This window comes from Scylla paramamosain, chromosome 29, assembly GCF_035594125.1.
Source record: "Scylla paramamosain isolate STU-SP2022 chromosome 29, ASM3559412v1, whole genome shotgun sequence".
Lineage (NCBI taxonomy): Eukaryota > Metazoa > Arthropoda > Malacostraca > Decapoda > Portunidae > Scylla > Scylla paramamosain.
This window is the reverse complement of record NC_087179.1, coordinates 2,526,652-2,545,418: the sequence shown is the minus strand read 5'-3', so window position 1 is coordinate 2,545,418 and position 18,767 is coordinate 2,526,652. Positions and strand designations below refer to the sequence as shown.

The 18,767-nt window shown below is 39.0% G+C and overlaps 1 long non-coding RNA gene across 1 annotated transcript; it reads right to left on the bottom strand.

Annotated features, from left to right (window-relative positions):
* Positions 1–338: 338 nt before the first annotated feature.
* Positions 339–1,051, bottom strand: LOC135115774 (uncharacterized). Its single transcript, XR_010276054.1, has 2 exons — positions 909–1,051; positions 339–836 (listed from the first exon to the last, which is right to left on the bottom strand). It is a non-coding gene; the product is annotated as an uncharacterized LOC135115774 (long non-coding RNA).
* Between the last annotated feature and the right edge of the window lie 17,716 nt (positions 1,052–18,767).

Here is an 18,767-nt window from a genome sequence, read left to right as displayed (position 1 = left end):
GTAGTAGTAGTAGTAGTAGAAGTAGTAGTAGTAGTAGTAGTAGTAGTAGTAGTAGTAGTAGTAGTAATAGTAGTAGTAGTAGTATTACTACATAGCAGTAGTAGTATAAGTAGTAATAGCAGCAACAGAAGCAGCAGCATTAGTACATAAGAACATAATAAATAAGGGAAGCTGCAAGAAGCCACCAGGCTTACACGTGGCAGTCCCTGCATGAAATATATGTAATGAGTGCAAAACTAGGGCACAGTTAACCTACCTTAATTAGGCTCACCAAGCACTCACCACAAGAACCCACTGATTAATTTAAACCTCCTGCTTAGGTTCACAGAAACCTGGGCCACAATTTAAAAATTTAATGATTGAATACATAATAAAGAAAACACAAATGAGTACATAATAAAGAAAACACAAATAAAATATGAGTGCTTAACACTCTTAGAGGCCACACTGCTGGCACTCCAAAATACCTGATCCCATGAGAAAATGGGTAAATCCACATTCAAATAAACAGGAGAAATAAACACTTCACGCACCAACACAAGAAATGTTATATGCCACTGACAGTCCCACCCTAACCAGTACCCCCAGGACCCTCACACCCTATAGGCCCAACCGCACACCGACCCAACGCGCTGAAGGTACGCCACTACCACTACCCTGAAGTACTGCAGCTCTTCCTCCATGCACGGCGGTACTAACACCATAGCAGCCAGGGACAGCAAGTTCCTCACTGCAGCCTCCTAGTTCACAGTATCTGCTACGGTGCCACCTCACTGACGTCCCACAGCACACTGCCAAGACCAAACTCCTGCCAACCAAGCGTACAAATCACCACCCTATCTCCCAATAATGTCCCCCAATGTACACTGTTTCACCATGAAAGAATACAACAAATCCCAATAACATACCTGCAAATCAAATGGCAAATCCACCACTACTCTGCACCCTGTCTCTCTCTCGCTCGCCTCCCGCCAAAATTCCCACAACAACAAACCTCCAGGGCCTTAAGACTCGTTTTGGCGGGACTCGCTGACTAGTCTGTGAGCCTCTCGCAGGCGCGCCCACTTCAACGTCTTACATATACCTACCTGTTTCCACCTATCATCCCCATCCATAGATTCGTCTAATCTTCTCTTAAAGCTCCCTAATGTCTTAGCACTAACAGCTTGATTACTGAGTCTGTTCCATTCATCTACCACTCTATTTGAGAATCAATTTCTTCCTATCTCTTTCTTAAGCCTAAATTTTTCAAACTTGAACCGGTTATTTCTTGTTCTGTCCTAGTTGCTGATCCTAAGAATTTTGCTTACGTCCGTCCCCCTTGTTATAACCCTTATACCACTTAAGGACTTCTATCAGGTCCCCTTTTAACCTACGTCTCTCTAAAGAATATAAATTTAACAGCTTCAGTCTCACCTCGTAAGGAATACTCCTCATCCCTTGTATCCTTTTAGCCATCCTCCTTTGTACTGATTCTAATAGACCTATATCCTTCCTGTAATGTGGGGACCAGAACCGCACAGCATAGTCTAGATGAGGTCTGACCAGCGCCAAATATAACTTTAGTATTACTTTGGGCCTTCTACTTTTAACACTCCTAAAAATGAATCCTAATACCCTATTTGCCCTTTTTCTTGACTCTATGCATTGATTTCCTAGACGGAGTTCAGAGCTAACTATAACTCCTAAATCTTTATCGTACCCTGAACATACCAGAGTTTCGTTGTTTATTGTGTACTTACTGTGTGGGTATCCTCTACCAACGCTACGTACTTTGCATTTGTTGATATTAAACTGCATTTACCATCTATCCGTCCATTTGTTCATCCTATCTAAATCTGCCTGCAAGGCGATGGCATCCGATTCTGACCTAATTAATCTACCTATCTTTGTGTCATCCGCAAATTTACTAACATCACTTCTAATTTCACTATCCAAGTCACTGATATATATTAAAAACAACAATGACGCTAATACTGATCACCCCACTAGTTACATGACACCACTCGGATTTAGAGTCGTTTATCACAACTCTCTGTCGCCTGTCGCTTAGCCATGACCTTATCCAGCCTAACACCTTCCCATGTATCCCGTGTGTCCTAACCTTTCTCAGGAGCCTCTGATAGGGTACCTTGTCAAACGCTTTACTAAAGTCCACATATAAGATGTCATAAGTATCACCATTATATGCTACTTCGTAAACTTTACTGTAAAAACTTAACAAATTCGTCAGGCAAGACTTCCCCTTCGTGAAGCCATGCTGTGACTGATTTATCAAGTTATGTTTCTCTAAATGCTTCCTAATGTTTTTCGCTATTATTGACTCCATTATTTTACCTACAACAGTTGAGCTGACAAGTCTAATTAGACGTTAAAGTTTTATCTCCCTTCTTAAAGATGGGCACTACATTAGCCTGCCTCCACATTACTGGTACCTCAAGTGATTTCCTAAAGACAGATACTAACGGCTCACTAATAACCTCTTTGCATTCCTTAAGTATTCTGGGATATATTTCATCTGGTCCTGATGTCTTTTTTTTTTTTTTCAGCCTATCTATCTTCTGTTTCACTATCTCCTTACTTACTGTAATATCAGCCTGCTTCTCATTCTCATCTGCTCTAAACATCTGTTCACTATTCTACATATCCTTCATGTTTTCCTGGGTGAAGACAGTTAAAAAAATACTCATTCAGAATTTTACTAATCTCCTCCCAAGAACTAACCAGCTCCCTATCTGCTGTCTTTAATGGACCTATAGTTTCCTTATTCTTCTTCCTATATACTTGATAAAATCCCTTGGGATCCGTCTTCGACTGGCTGGCCACCTTTAATTCATAATTGCTTTTAGCTTCCCTCGTTAACCTCCTGACTGTTCTAATTCATTATACTGTGGTCTGAAAATGTCTTCCTCTGCCTTTAATCTTTTTATATATATTTCTCACCCTCTCTATGTAGTGTTTTCACCTAACAGTCATCCATTTAGCGTTATTTTTTTCTGTGATCTTATTGATATTTACGGGATGTTTGCTAATTGTCCTGTATGCAGTTTATCTACGAAATATTTATACAACTCATCTACATTTACCTCACCTAATCCTCTCATCTCGGCCCCTTCCATCCTCTCCACTCCTTCATCTACTCGCCTCGACCTCAGCTCTCCCATCTCAGCATGACCTGACCCACCAACATACTCATACATATCTCCACCCTTTTCTCCTCCTCCGTCCCTTCCGGACACTTCTTCCCTTCTCTTGCCCTACACTCTCACACCTCACCTCACCTCTCTCATCCTGCCTTACCTCTCTCAACTCTCTCAACCTGACCTCACCCTGTGTCCGTAGCCTGTCAATTCTTTGGAGGTACCTTTTTAATCCCTCAAACTCTGGTCTCCTAAAGTCAGGTGTTTTACTAGTGTTTTTGTTTCTAAAAGTTTCCTCTCATTTTAATTTGTACTTAATTTCCCAATTGTCACTGTTACCTAGCTATCCTCCAACCTCTGCCTGTGTGACTGCTTCCTCCATGTTAGTTAAAACTAAATTTAGAATATTGTGAGTTCTACGATTACTTTTTATTTTATTTTTTTAAATATCCTGAATTACCTGAAGAAATTCCTCAGCTTCCCTGTTACCCACCATTAGGCTCCAATAGATATTCCTAAAATTAAAATCTACCACACATACCTGACTGTACCTGCCTGCTCTATTTATTTCCTGCCATAGTTAGGTGTTAATTTCCTTTGTACTTTTCGGTGGTCTGTACACTAATCCCAGTACTAATGATTGTGATCCTTCCTTAATATCTACCAATATCGACTCTGCTTTGCTGTATGTTTTAATTGTACTGTTAATACAACACTGCAATGTGTCCGTAACGTATAACGCGACGCCTCCTTCTCTCCTGTTTTCCCTGTCTTTATAGAATAGTGTATACTCATCCATCTTAACTTCTGGATTAAATACTTTTCCTGACATATCTAACCAAGTTTCTGTTAAAGCAATGATATCAAAGTTCTCTACACACGCCATTCCTCTAAGCAAGTCTATTTTATTCAAAATTCTTCTACAATTTGTATAGTAAACACTTAAGCTTATAGCTAGGAACCCTGACCTGAGACTGAGGATCCCTGACCTGTTGTAGTAGTAGTAGTAGTAGTTAGTAGTAGTAGTAGTAGTAGTAGTAGTAGTAGTAGTAGTAGTAGTAGTAGTAGTAGTAGTAGTAGTAGTAGTAGTAGTTGTACTCGTAGTAATAGTAGTTGTTGTTGTTGTTGTTGTTATAGTAGTAGTAGTAGTAGTAGTAGTAGTAGTAGTAGTAGTAGTAGTAATAGTAGCAGTAGTAGTAGTAGTAGTAGTAGTAGTAGTAGTAGAGTAGTAGTAGTAATAGTAGTAGTAGTTGCTGGTGCTGTTGTTGTTGTTGTTGTTGTTGTTGTTTTCGTTGTTGAAGTGATGAAAATTATAATTATGATAATGATACAGTAACCACTAATTAATCGCATTTTCCGAGATTGAAATGGGACAGGGAGGAAGGAAGAGGAATGGAGAGGAAGGGAGGAGTAGCATCATCTATCTCCATCGGTGGCTTTGATTATCCTTAAATAGTATGCTCTTATCATCAAATGATTAGAGCACGAACTGTGGTGTTTTTAGCAGACTCACTTTCCCTACAACGCCGCCAGTCGCCGTTTCCATTCAGTGAGTAGCAACGTTTAAGGTAATTCACCGCCACTCTGTTGCGAGTCCAGTATTCTGAAATGCTTTGCTTGCTCACCACGACTATTTTCAAAGGCCAAGGAGGTGATGAGCTGGATTCTCAAGAGTTTTCCCTTGCTAATAATATACAAATCCCATCACTCTCTCACTATAAAAAAATCTCGTACCTTCATGTAAAGCCTTTTGAATATAGTGGAGATGCGGCGCAGAAGCGTTTCAAAATATGGCAGCAATGGCTAATATTGTGAAAACCCTTTATCGATGTAAGTCTGGATGTGGTGTGTTTTGTCATCTCTCTCTCTCTCTCTCTCTCTCTCTCTCTCTCTCTCTCTCTCTCTCTCTCTCTCTCTCTCTCTCTCTCTCTCTCTCTATCTCTGGATCAAGATTAACAAACTTACACTAAAAATAAACAAAACTCAATTCATGGTCCCTTCCGTGTCAGTCTAGTGATACTTCAGTAAAAATATATAAAATTGCATTATATCAAACTTCTGAGTTTAAGTTTTTCGATGAGTAATTGTTGTCGGTAAGTTTATGATAGAATTACATTGATTACTTTTTTGTGCTATCCTGCAGTGATATTACTTTTCATCCTGCAAGAGGGATATTTTCATAATATTTTTTATTGTTTATATCATTATTATCTCCTTTTATTGTATCATCTTGTGTGTCTTATAAAGATAAGTCCACTATACATCCATATCCATATATTTTTCATTGTTATTACTATTCCATTTTGTGTTATTCTCAAAAAATTTGTTTGTTCTACTTTCTTGCTGTTATGTCATTGTGTTTACTTTTGTGTGCCTTCCTCCATTACGCATACTTACATTTGTTCCTATGTAGGTACACATATTTCATATTCTCCTTATTATTATTCTTGTGCCTTATGGTATTTTCTATACAATTTATTATTATTATTATTATTTTTTTTTTTTTTGTGCATTTCCATATGTCTTGCCTTCATTTATTACATTATGTGCCTTACACAAATAAACACACTCCATGTTAATATATATGTATATATATATATATATATATATATATATATATATATATATATATATATATATATATATATATATATATATATATATATATATATATACGAGTATATATATATATATATATATATATATATATATATATATATATATATATATATATATATATATATATATATATATATATATATATATATATATATATATATATATATATATATATATATATATATATATATATATATATATATATATATCACCGCAATGTTGTATCTCTAGCTGTCTTCTACCGCTATTTTCATGCTAACTGCTTTTCTGATCCTGCTAATTGTATGGATATATGCCTCCTCCCGCGGCCTCGCTGCACAAGACACAATACAACCTCTCTAATGCAAGAGTCAACCAGTATTCTCAGTCATTCGTCCTTTTCTCTGGTAAACTCTGAAACACCCAGCCTGGTGCTGTACTTCAACCTTCCTATGACTTGAATTCCTTCAAAAAGGAGGTTTCAAGACACTGATCCTTCAATTTTTGACTACCGCTTTGGATCCTTTTATGGGACTGGCATCTCAGTGGTCATTTTGTTTTTTATTGGCTTTTTGTTGCCCTTGGCCAGTGTCCCTCCTACATAAAAAAAAAAATAAATATATATATATATATATATATATATATATATATATATATATATATATATATATATATATATATATATATATATATATATATATATGTCATTGAAGGTGATAGCCAACTCGACGTAAATGATTTTCTTTAAGATATTTTCCTTACTCCTTAAAAGTGTTCTAACCTCTTTTACTAAAGGTGTAATGGTTGCGCCAAAGCTAGCCATGTGTGGTAGATCCGGATTTCGGGTCTCTTGACCCTTCCTCAGTAGCTTGTAGGTTGGTATTTCCTCTTCTGTGTCTGCAGTGGGAATGACTCTAATGCTGTAGCGTTTTCTTTTATACCCGCCTGCCAGTCTCAGCGACGGCCAGCTGCGCACTACGGCGTCGCTGATTGGCTGGTTCGCTTCATGCGTCGTCTAGCCTTGATATTCTCATGCTCGGCAGTGCTTGTAGGTCATTTGTTTGGATATTCAACTTCGACTTTTCTACTTTTATGTGGAGAGCTTCTAAAATGGATAATCTTCTCTTGTCAATGATGTCAGTGTTGTCTTCTAAGATTTTCCTGGTGATGGTGATGTTGTGCTCTTCTTGCAAGTGCTTTTTCGGGACTCCGGCAGCTAAGTGCAGTGTTAAACGTCGCGAGAGCTTTGTAGTAGTCTCGCCGATATAGGTTGTAGGTAGGACTTCGCAGTTTCCTTGTTTGCAGGTGAACCTTTATACGACGTGTGACTTCTGCATTGCTTCTCTCTTGATGTCTGGACTATTCTTAAGGAGGAGATGGCTGGATTTCTTGTTCTTGTAATATATCTGCAATTTTAATTTTCTTTCTGGATCTGTTGGCTTCACATTGCTTCTGACGATTTTTGTTATTATTCGTTCTTCTTCTTTATATGCTGATGAGTAGAAGGCTCGGTAGAAGAGGACGATGTTGTTGTCTTTCGTGGTGGTTACGTTTGCATTGTACCAATTATTGAGGATTTTTTTCGCCTGGCGGAAAATGTCGATCTCCCTATGTCTCTTGTTATCTAGCACTTGAGTTGATCTTTCCATTTCTTGATGCACTTGTTTCCAGGTACTGCAGTGTGTAAGAGCTCTTCTAATGTGTGCGCCGATAATGGAGTCTTTATACCGCTGTGGGCATTCACTTTTACCGTTCAGGCAGTGTCCGGGGTTTGTAGTTTTAATAGACTTCTGTGTTGTCTGCTTCACGAGTATGTCGAGAAAGGGCATGGAACCGTTTACAGTTTTCTCTATAGTGAAGTTGAGGCCGGAGGCTTGTTAAAGGCGATGTCGGAGTTGTTCTATTTCAGCCTGAATCTTCGTCTTGATGAATATGTCGTCTCGTCTATTTATCGGCAGCAGATGTCTGTTTTTTTTCTGTTTCTTTGAAGATTTATTCTTCTATGCTTCCCATAAAAAAAAAAAAAAAGTTGGCCAGTAAAACTCCAAGGGTCGATTGATGGGGTCGTCCATAGCGACCCCATCAATCTGGCAGAACTTGTTTCTACGGGGACAAGTGAAAGGCGCTTCTTTCGTGCAGCATTCAAGCAATTTACGCAGCGCTGCTTCGGGCATGTCAAGAGCGGGGCTGGAATCGTTGTAGTAGATGCACTGAATAATAAAGTCGATGGTGCGGTCCACTGGAACATTTGTAAACAGAGATTCAACGTCCAACGAAGCGATGACTCCTTTGCTGTTGCTAGTCTTGAGTATATCGAGCAAATCTGAGGCTAATTGTAGTGAGAATGTCGAAGGTACATAGGGGGTGAGGAGTGTACACAGTCTCTTGGCTATCCCGTAGGTTGGAGTAAGGATTTGTGGAATAATCGGGCGAAGCTTGTTGCCAGGCTTGATTTTTTATATTCACGCAGCAGTAACCCATGCTGTAGTCGCGGTGAGCTTATCAAACTTGACTGTCTTGCTAATAGAGTTGTTTTTTTTCACGATGATCTTGTTAAGTTTAGTTTTGAGGGTCTCTGTTGGGTCCTTGGTGATCTTCATGAATTTGCTCGTATCGTCCAGAATGTCGTCTATTTTCCGTAAATATTCCTTGGTGTCTATGAGTATGTATGTAGAAGCTTTGTCTGCAAGCCTGATTGTCACTTGCGGGTCCGATTTCAGTTGTCTTGCAGCTTCTTTGTGCCTCGGCTCGATGATAATGCTGTTGAAGCTGCCTCTGATTTTGCTGGCTTCTGGGGTGATTTCTTGCTTGAACGACTGTTTACTCTGTACTTGTCAGTTTATTATTATACTGGGAGATATTTTACACAGTGTTTGCTGTTATCCCTGGATTTGGACATAATGTGCTAGTTCAAACCCTTACCACATATTTGGTGGCAGCGGTGTAAGCCTGTGTTTTTGTCAATCTCTGGGCTCCCACAGCTCCCTGTGGCAAGTCATTACCTTACGTTTACCCCTATCTGTGCCTCTCTTTGTTGAAGCTGCAGCAGCCCCAAGCCTACACCTTATCCAGTTGGGTTGTGTTATAATTTTTTTTATTTTATTTACTGAGGCCGAGTTAGCCTAACTCACTTATGTTTGTGCTCACTCCTGTTACTGCTATTTTACCATTTTATCTTTTTTTACTTGTGTATTGATTCTTTTTATGTGTATGCCTTTACAAATATAAGTTTATTTTGCATAGCAAACCAATACTTGCTTAATTTTTGTCACATTTTGCCAGTAGTCGCTTAAAAGTTTTTGTCACTTGTTTTACATTTTATTATTAATCACATTATTGTTCCACTTATTACATTTTTGCTGATGTATTATTCCCATTATATTTTGTGTCTTTGTGTTTAATTTTGTGTACATTTGTCTTGAATATTTTATTTGGTATTTTATATATATATATATATATATATATATATATATATATATATATATATATATATATATATATATATATATATATATATATATATATATATATATATATATATATATATGTAACAATTCTACAATGTCTAATCATAGCTTTGCTTCGATTGTACCTACTGCTACTACTTCCGCTTTTGCTGCTGCCACTATAGCTCCTCCTTCTTCCCCCACTATTAAACTCTTGCACCAGGACCCTACCATTAAAAAATCTGGGGGTGAGGACCCCAACTATTCTGCATTGTCGTTTTCACAGCAATGTGAAGACTTGATGACAAACAGTAACATCACCTCGAGGGTAGACAAAATGTCGTTCGTCAGGTCGCAGTTGATTCAAAGATCACTTGCCTTTACCATGATGTCAGTTCACTACTTTAAGCCTTGTATGCTTCAAGATGACTATACTGAGTTTCGTAGTAACCTCTTGCATGCCTTTGGAGCTTCACAGACTCACGATTCCTTTCTTGGAGCTTTTCGTTATGCTGAGTCGCTTAATATGCTGCTCGGAAATCTAGGTGACATGGTGAGTCAAGTTCATGCTACCGAGTACACACATGATGCTTTTGCATTTTTCAAGTCTGGAAACTGGATACAAAATGGTCATATAAGTCTAGATAAGCTACAAGTCTTCTTAAAGCTCAAAAGTAATGTTAATTATATTACTCCCCGGGAAAGACGTGTTGCTTCCACAATTGAGATTAAACCCACTGACTCTCTTTTTTAGTTTGCCCTAAAAATCAATAATAAAATGCAGGAATTGCCTCATGCTCATAACTTGCTACCTGTTGCAAATGACCCATCTCCTGCAGCTTCACTACCTCTATACAGGAGTGCTAAAATCAGAATTTAACTAGCACATAGAAATGGTGGCAGCGGTGGGATGGAGTCGACGCTACAAGTCCTCCTGGCCCACGTGTCCTGCCTGCTCGTCGTTAGCTACTCCAGCTACCTTCATCACCTCCGAGTATTCTGCTAAGCAGTCACAAACGCACTTCTGCTAAGCTGTCACAGATGCAAACTGGTACGCTACTACACGTCTACGGTGCGTTCTTCAAGCTGCTTTTAGGGCCTGCCGAGCCTGCCCCTTCAGCCGTCATCGACGCCGTTCCTGCTTCAAGTCTTGACTTTTTATGCCATCACCGACGCAAGACGACTGCTTTGCTGCTGATCCCATCGTCCTAAGAATTTGGATCTCATGCTGTCACTCATCGCATCTGCAAGTTTTGTTTTTTCCTGTCCATGTGGTCTTTCCTGCTCGTGGCTTACCAGTGCATAATCTGCCACTCATCCATTACACTTGAAGATTTTATCGCCGTCATGTGCAATATTAGTGCAGTGTTATGATTTTAGCAGTGTATTGTTATTTTGCTATTCATTGGCATAAAACGCATTGTTATTTTGTTTTATAGCCTCTAGTGTTGTCCTAGTTTTTCTTGACCTGTGATTCGCTGCGCTGAAGTCACAGCTAGTGATATTTTTGTGTTTGGTCACTCTGCTCTCTTTTCTGACGTCTTTGCTGTCTGAGTTTTGTGATTCACCAGTGCATATTCATTTTTATGACGTTTTGTTGTGAGCCTTGCTATTGGTTATGGTGCATACATCATGTACCTTACACATCTAAGCGCGTCTTTATTATCAGAATTAATTAAATGTACCTGTTTAACCCCATATGCTTTGTTTGCTACGAGGACGCAGCGAGATGAGTAGCTGAACAATGTGGTGGGATCTGAGGCCAGCCTCGGTCAACCACGTGGTGTGAGGGCAAACCTCACAGAGCCCTTACTGTGACCTGACCCGGCCAGCAACCACCTCTACATCCACAGTCCGTGTCTGCCCAGTCTTGCTGGTGGACTCGCAGTGTCCTCATCCAGCCAACCTCGGAGTTAGACCTGTGACTCCTGGCAGCTTCACATATTTATCATATTGTATAATTTTTATTTTATTGATATAACCCTGCAGTATTACCACCGTATATTCTTTGTTCAACTGTACTCAGTAGTAGCACCAGAACTACCTAGTACCTAAAAATTGTGGCAGTGGTGGGATACGAACCCACGCCTCTAGAAAGGTACTTCTTGTAATCTCTGAGTGTCCATCCATATTCCAAATTTAAAGACTTATTCCATTTTTAAAGACTTATTTAACCTTCCCTTACAGCCTGCTGACAATAATCTTTTAAGTGTACAAAGTTTTTTCCTTACATGTCCTTGGTACAGTTGTTCTTCCCCTTGTCTCTTGCCAAAAATTCACCACCATTTAAAACAAATTTTTTGGTAACTTTTGAATTTGTTCTCAACAGCGATGACTTGACTCGCTTGTGACTCATGTTATTAATGTTTTTCTTCAGCATCAAGCTATTTCATATCAGGATATTGTTATCTCTGCAATGGACATTCCGGCACCAGTCTTATCCTTTAAACCCCCTGTTCACACTTTAAGGCATTAACACACCACAGATCACGGTTTGTCATTGCATGATTTCACAGAGACGAAACGTTCAGTCTCTGCTGTGGATGCCTGTTTTGCTGATGTGATTGGAGATCATCAGCGAGTGGGCCCCATGAGTGCTGTTCACCTTCCCGTTCGCGTGACAAATGCACCTGTTGACTCCTGCGTCTTATCTTTGCCAGAGTCTGTCCGCGTTCATAGGTTGGATCTTAAAAGTACTCTTTCCTGTGTCCAAGAAGATCATGTAACTGATGCCCTGGTGACTAACCTGACAGGTGCCCTGATTTCTCTCAAGAACGGCGTACTTCTTGGTTCTTTTGAAGTCTGGAACAGTAGGTCTTTTGATGAGTCTCCACACCTTACTACTTCTGATTCTTCTAATACAGATATTTCTCATGATACTGCTGATCTCATTTCTTAGTTTTTAGCTCATGTTAAGGTGTTGAATTTCCCAACAGCAAAGTTTCGTCTCCGGTTGTTGCTTTGGCTAACGAACCTCTTAGTGTCATAGACCGTATTACGCATCACATTCGGATAAAACTTGATACACGTCCTTCTTTTATGCCTTCCTATCGTTTGCGTGCTGTTATTCTGAATTTAGTTGAAGGAATCCTGAAAGACGGTATCATCCAAACATCACACTCTCTGTTAAACTCACCACTGTTTTTGGTTCCCAAAAGAAAAAAAAAAAAACGTTTTTTTTCGTGTTTTGACACGCCCCTCAACTTTTTCTTCATTAACTTCTGCAACATTCGCGGTCTAAGATCTAATTTTCAATCTGAGGAACACCATCTTTTCTCTTCTAAACCTCATCTTCTTTTCTTCACTGAAACTCAGATGGCTGAGGCAACTGACAGTAGCCCCTTTTCTGTTCCCTCCTACTTTCACTATCCTAATTTTTCGATCCAAAGCTGGATGCTGCGTTTATGTGCGCAGCGACCTAACCTGCTCTAGTGCCGACGGTCTTGAATTTTTCGAGTTTTCTGCCATCTGGCTACAACTAGAGTCACTCTCAAACTAAATTTATCTGTGCTGTATACCTCTCACCTAACTCCTCAGACTATAAGAAATTCTTTGAAGAGCACATTCTGACTCTCTTCTCTTTTGCAGAGATCTTCATTCTTGGAGACTTCAATGTCCACCACCAGGTTTGGCTTTCCTCTCCCCCTCACTGACCATCCTGGTGAACTAGCCTTCAACTTTGCTATCCTCCACGACCTAGAGCAATTGGTGTAACACCCTACTCGTATTCCTGACCGTCTTGGAGATACGCCCAGCATTCTTGACCTTTTCCTGACCTTTAATCCTTCTGCTTATGCTGTCACCCTCTCTTCTCCATTGGACTCTTCCGATCACAATCTCATATCTGCATCTTGTTCTATTACTCCAATCCCTCCTCAGGATCCCCCTAAGCAAAGGTGCCTCTGGTGTCTTGCCACTGATAGTTGGTGGGACCTGAGGAGGTATTTTGCTGATTTTCCTTGGAATGACTACTGCTTCCGTGTCAGAGACCCGCCTTTGTGTGCCGAGCGCATAACAGAGGTGATAATGTCTGTCATGGAGGTGTACATTCCTCACTCTTTTTCTCGATCTAAACTTTCCAAACCTTGGTTTAACACATCTTGTTCTCGTGCTATATATGATAGAGAGGTGGCCCACATCACCAGAATCTCATGGACTATATATTTCTGCCCTGAACCATGCCAAATCTGTTCTCCAACTAGCCAAAAACTCCTTTATTAACAGAAAGTGTCAAAATCTTTCAAGATCTAATTCCCCTCGTGACTTCTGGCATCTAGCCAAAAATATCTTGAATAACTTTGCTTCTTCCTCTTTCTCTCTTTTATTTCAACCAGATGGAACCACTGCTATCACATCTATTTCTAAAGCCGAACTCTTCGCTCAAATTTTTGCTAAAAACTCCACCTTGGACGATTCTGGGTTTGTTCTTCCCTCTCAACCCTCTGATTACTTCATGGTACCTATTAAAATTCTTCGCAATGATGTTTTCCGTGTCCTCGCTGACCTAAACCCTCGGAAGGCTTATGGACGTGATGGGGTCCCTCCTACTGTTCGCCGAAACTGTCTCCGTGCTTGCACGTTGCCTAGTCAAACTCTTTCAGGTCTGTCTGTCAACATCTACCTTTCCTACTTGCTGGAAGTTTGCCTACATTCAACCTGTTCCTAAAAAGGGTGACCGTTCTAATCCCTCAGACTATCGTCCTATTGCTTTAATTTCCTACTTATCTAAAGTTTTTTTAATCTATCCTCAACAGGAAGATTCTTAAAAGTCTATCGCTTCACAACCTTCTATTTCATCGCCAGTATGGTTTCCGTCAAGGCTGCTCTACTGGTGATCTGGCTTTCCTTAATGACTTTGACTTCCAAACTACTCTCCTACGGCTTCTATCGTTCTCTTTGTAACTTCATCTCAAGTTTCCTTTCTGACCGCTCTATTGCTGCTGTGGTAGGTGATCACTGTTCTCCTCCTGTCACCCACTCTCTTCTTATTATTCATCAATGACCTTCTAAACCAAACTCCTTGTCCTATCCACTCCTACGCTGATGATACCACCCTGCACTTTTCCATGTCTTTTCATAGACGTCTAACCCTTCATGAAGTAAACATTTCACGCAGGGAAACCACAGAACGCCTGACTTCTGATCTTTCTAAAATTTTTGATTGAGGCAGAGCAAACCTGGTATCGTTCAATGCCTCAAAAACTCAATTCCTCCATCTATTAACTCGACACAACCTTCCAGACAACTATCCCTTCTTCTTCCATGACACTCAGCTGTCCCCCTCTTCTACACTGAATATGCTCGGTCTGTTCTTTGCTTATAATCTGAGCTGGAAACTTCACTTCTCATCTCTAGCTAAAACATATTCTATGAAGGTAGGCGTTCTGAGACATCTGCACCAGTTTTTCGAAACTCCTCCCCCCCAAACCTGTTAACTCTAAACAAGGGCGTTATCCGTCAATGTATGGAGTATGCTTCACATGTGTGGGGGGGGCTCCACTCATACCGCTCTTCTAGACAGGGTGGAATCAAAAACTTTTCGTCTCATCAACTCCTCTCCTCTAAATGACTATCTTCAGCCTCTCTCTCATCGCCGCAATGTTGGATCTCTAGCTCTTTTCTACCGCTATTTTCATGGTAACTGCTTTTCTGATCTTGCCAACTGCATGCCTCCCCTCCTTCCGCGGCCTCACTGCACAAGACTTTCTTCTTTCTCTCACCCCTATTCTGTCAACCTCTCTAATACAAGAGTTAACCAGTATTCTCAATCATTCATCCCTTTCTCTGGTAAACCCTGGAACTCCCTGCCTGCTTCTGTATTTCCACCTTCCTATGACTTGAATTCCATCAAGAGAGAGGTTTCCAGGCACTTATCCTTCAATTTTTGACTACCACTTTGAACCCTTTTCTGGGACTGGCATCTCAGTATGCTATTTTTTTTGTATTTGATTTTTGTTGCCCTTGGCAATATAAAAAAAAAAAAGTTGATTTTCGGAAAGTTAACTATATGACTGTCCCTGATCATTATTATCTTCCTGTTTTATTTGACCTTTTGCAGTCCATCGGGAAAGATAATAGTGTTTTCACTACTTTTGACCTTAAATCATGTTTTTTTTTCTGGCAAATTCCATTAGATTCTAGTAACTGTGATATTACTGCCTTTTCTACGCCTTCAATGTGTTTACGTAACTCGCCCATCGACTTATTAATATATTTTTTTCAAGGTCTTATTGGCGATGGTTTGTTTGTATACCTTGATGATTTGATTTTGGTGTCTCGTGATCTTGAGTCTCATTTTGACAAAAGTCGAACTTGTTTTGCAAAAATTTCGAGAAGCAGGTCTTAAACATAACCTGCCTAAGTGTAAATTCCTTCGTTCACGCATTGAATTTTTAGGTCATGTAGTTGACAAGGATGGCATTCACACTACTGATACTAAAGTTCGAGCAGTTTACGATTTTCGTATCCCAAAGTCAGTAAGCCACTTGTATTCTTTCCTCTGTCTAGCATTCATCAGAGACTTTGCTTTCATTGCGTCGCCTCTCACGCGCCTTCTCAAAAAGAATGTCTCTTTCATATGGCACGACGCCCAGCAAACTAGCATTGACCGACTCAAACATGCACTCACTCATGCTCCAGACCTTGCCTTTCTAGATTACAGTCTGCCTTTTACACTCTTCACCGATGCAACTGCTTTAGGATTAGGTGATGTTCTAATGCAGCAGACTGAGAGTTCTTGTCCTCAGGTCATTGCGTATGCCAGCCGTTTCCTGAATGGTTATTGAATAACAAGTTGCAGCTGCCTGGCCTGGAGCTGGAAAGAGTTCATATGGTGGGGCAGCGCTGGGATGCCAAACCACGGCCCATCGTGGCTCGCTTCCCTCGTTACAGTGATCGCAGGGCAGTGATGAGGAGCGCGGGGAAGCTGAAAGGAACAAATATCTACCTCAACGATGACTTATGTGCTGCCTTACAAGCCCTCAAGAATGCCCAGATGCCCCAGCTGAGGTTAGCAAGAGCTAAGGGGAAAATAGCATATTTCAGATATACTTAGCTCGTCATCAAGTAATCACCAGTTCGAGGAGGTCGCTAATCCAGGAATGACGAGTCCCTGAATGCTGGTTCAGGACACCTGATTACCCAAGAACGGTCAAGAGTCGCTGCTGCTGATGCTGATGGAACCCAGGTGCCTGCTGTTTCTGCTGCTGCCACAGCGGCGGCGGGAGCGGGTGTTGGCAGCGCGGTGGGTACCACGGGAACTGAGAGTGGGGCTGCTGACTTTCCTTCCCTCCTAAAACCTGGTGTGGGGCCACCTACAGGGAGCCCCCACCCTGTCCTTTCCCCCAGGCTCAGGACACCGGCACAAGAAAAAGCATCAGAAAAGGCAACAGGAAGTAGGGATAAAATGTGTGAGATATGATCAATTACGCAAATAGGTACTATTTTCTCTAGTTATGCCTGACTCTGACCACCTTCCTTATTAGTCAGTCATTGATGATGAGCTGTGCTGCCTCATTAACAGTGATTCAGTTAATAGTAATTATTTTCCATTGGCTTTGCTTGATGCCATGACATTTAACCCAATCCACTTCCAGCAGGGTGAGGAATCGAACAATAATGTAAACCTGTTATTTTATAATCCGGTTAACGATACACATTTACCTTCACAGTATATGTATTTAAACGATTACAAAAAAAAAAAAAACATGCACTATAGATGTGTTAACAATACTAACCATGAATATAAGAAGTCTTACAAGCAATCTCCAACCATTTTCTGATCAATGTCTAATTTATAATTCTGTAAAAATTGATATCATGCGCTATTCAGAAACAAGATTAGATAATTACATTGAACCATTGTTTAATAGGGATAGGAATGGAGGAGGTGTATGTATGTATGTATGTCTCAAACATTTATAATTCTTGTGTTTTATTAGACTGTAATATTATGGAATCTTGTTTTGATTGTATTTGTGTAGAACTCAGTACTGAAAAGAAACTTACTTTCTAGTTTCTACAGTATATATAGGCCACCTAAAGGTAATCTACCTTTTCTTCATGCTTTAGATCAATTACTGGACTTCATTTAGGAAAAAAAGTAAACTGATCATTATTTCTTTTGGGACTGGAATTTGGACTTGCTAAAAATTAATGAGACTTGCGTGCTAGACTTTATGAATTATATGTATTCTTATGGATTTTTCCCACTAACTACTAAACCAACTCGGATTATTGATACTGGTGCTACGCTAATTGATCATGTTTGGACAACCCAACCAGGAAATAATATTATGAATTGTATTATATATGTACTGATATAACTGGTCATTTTCCAGTTTTCTCTCAGTTTCTTATGAACTGTAATGATAAGAAGAATACATATGTAAGTGTTTTTCCTATGTGAATATTGATTAATTTATAAACAAAGTAGGAAATACAAACAAGGAACAAATCTTAAATACTTATGATCCAAACGAAACTTTTGAAATATTTTCAGAACTTTATACTGATAACTTTCAACAAAGTTTTCCTTTGCAAAAAAGGTAAAAATTAATAATAAGGATAGCATTAGTCTACATATTACTATCGGGTAAAAGACCAGTTTTAAAGAAAAACACAGACCAGAAAAATTGGCTGGAAAATGGCCCTTAACTTATAAATCTAGATATAAAACCTATGGGAATGAATTACTATCAGTCTTACGTATTGCTAAAAATAAATATTATCAAGATGAACTGAAATCTAGCCAAGGTGATGCTAAAGCCACTTGGAAAATTATGAACCAGTTAATGGGCAGGACTAATAACTAAAAAATTAAATGCAAAATTAAATAATAAATCTGCTACGGCAGCAACTATTTGCAATGACAATTTTTTTTTTCTTTAAGTAAAACAGTGAATCTTCATGTCATAGAAGCATACAACACGTCTCACACAAAGAACACTTAAATATTGCTTCAGAATGTTCTTTTTATTTTTATCCTGCTACCATACATGAAATTCATTATTATTTAAAGTCTTTGAAAAACACAGTTGCAGCGTATGATAAAGTTTTCCCAAAAAATGCTAAAAAAATATTGCACAGCATATTAGTGTTCCACTTACTCCCATAATCAACTTATGTTTTAGACAAAGCTATTTTCCAGACAAACTTAAAATTGCTAAGGTAGTATCAATCTTTAAATCTGGAGACCAATTTCCGTTTTACCCTCACTGAGCAAAATATTCGAAAAAAACAAAAACAAAACAACAATAGCAAAATGACTGACTGGAGTTTTACAGTCTTTCAACCTAATATCAAATAACCAATTTGGATTCCGCAAAAAATAAATCTACAGTAACAGCAATACGAAAATTCACTAAATATATATATATATATATATATATATATATATATATATATATATATATATATATATATATATATATATATATATATATATATATATATATATATATATATATATATATATATATATATATATATATATATATATATATATATATATATATATATATATATTTTCCAGACAAACTTAAAATTGCTAAGGTAGTATCAATCTTTAAATCTGGAGACCAAT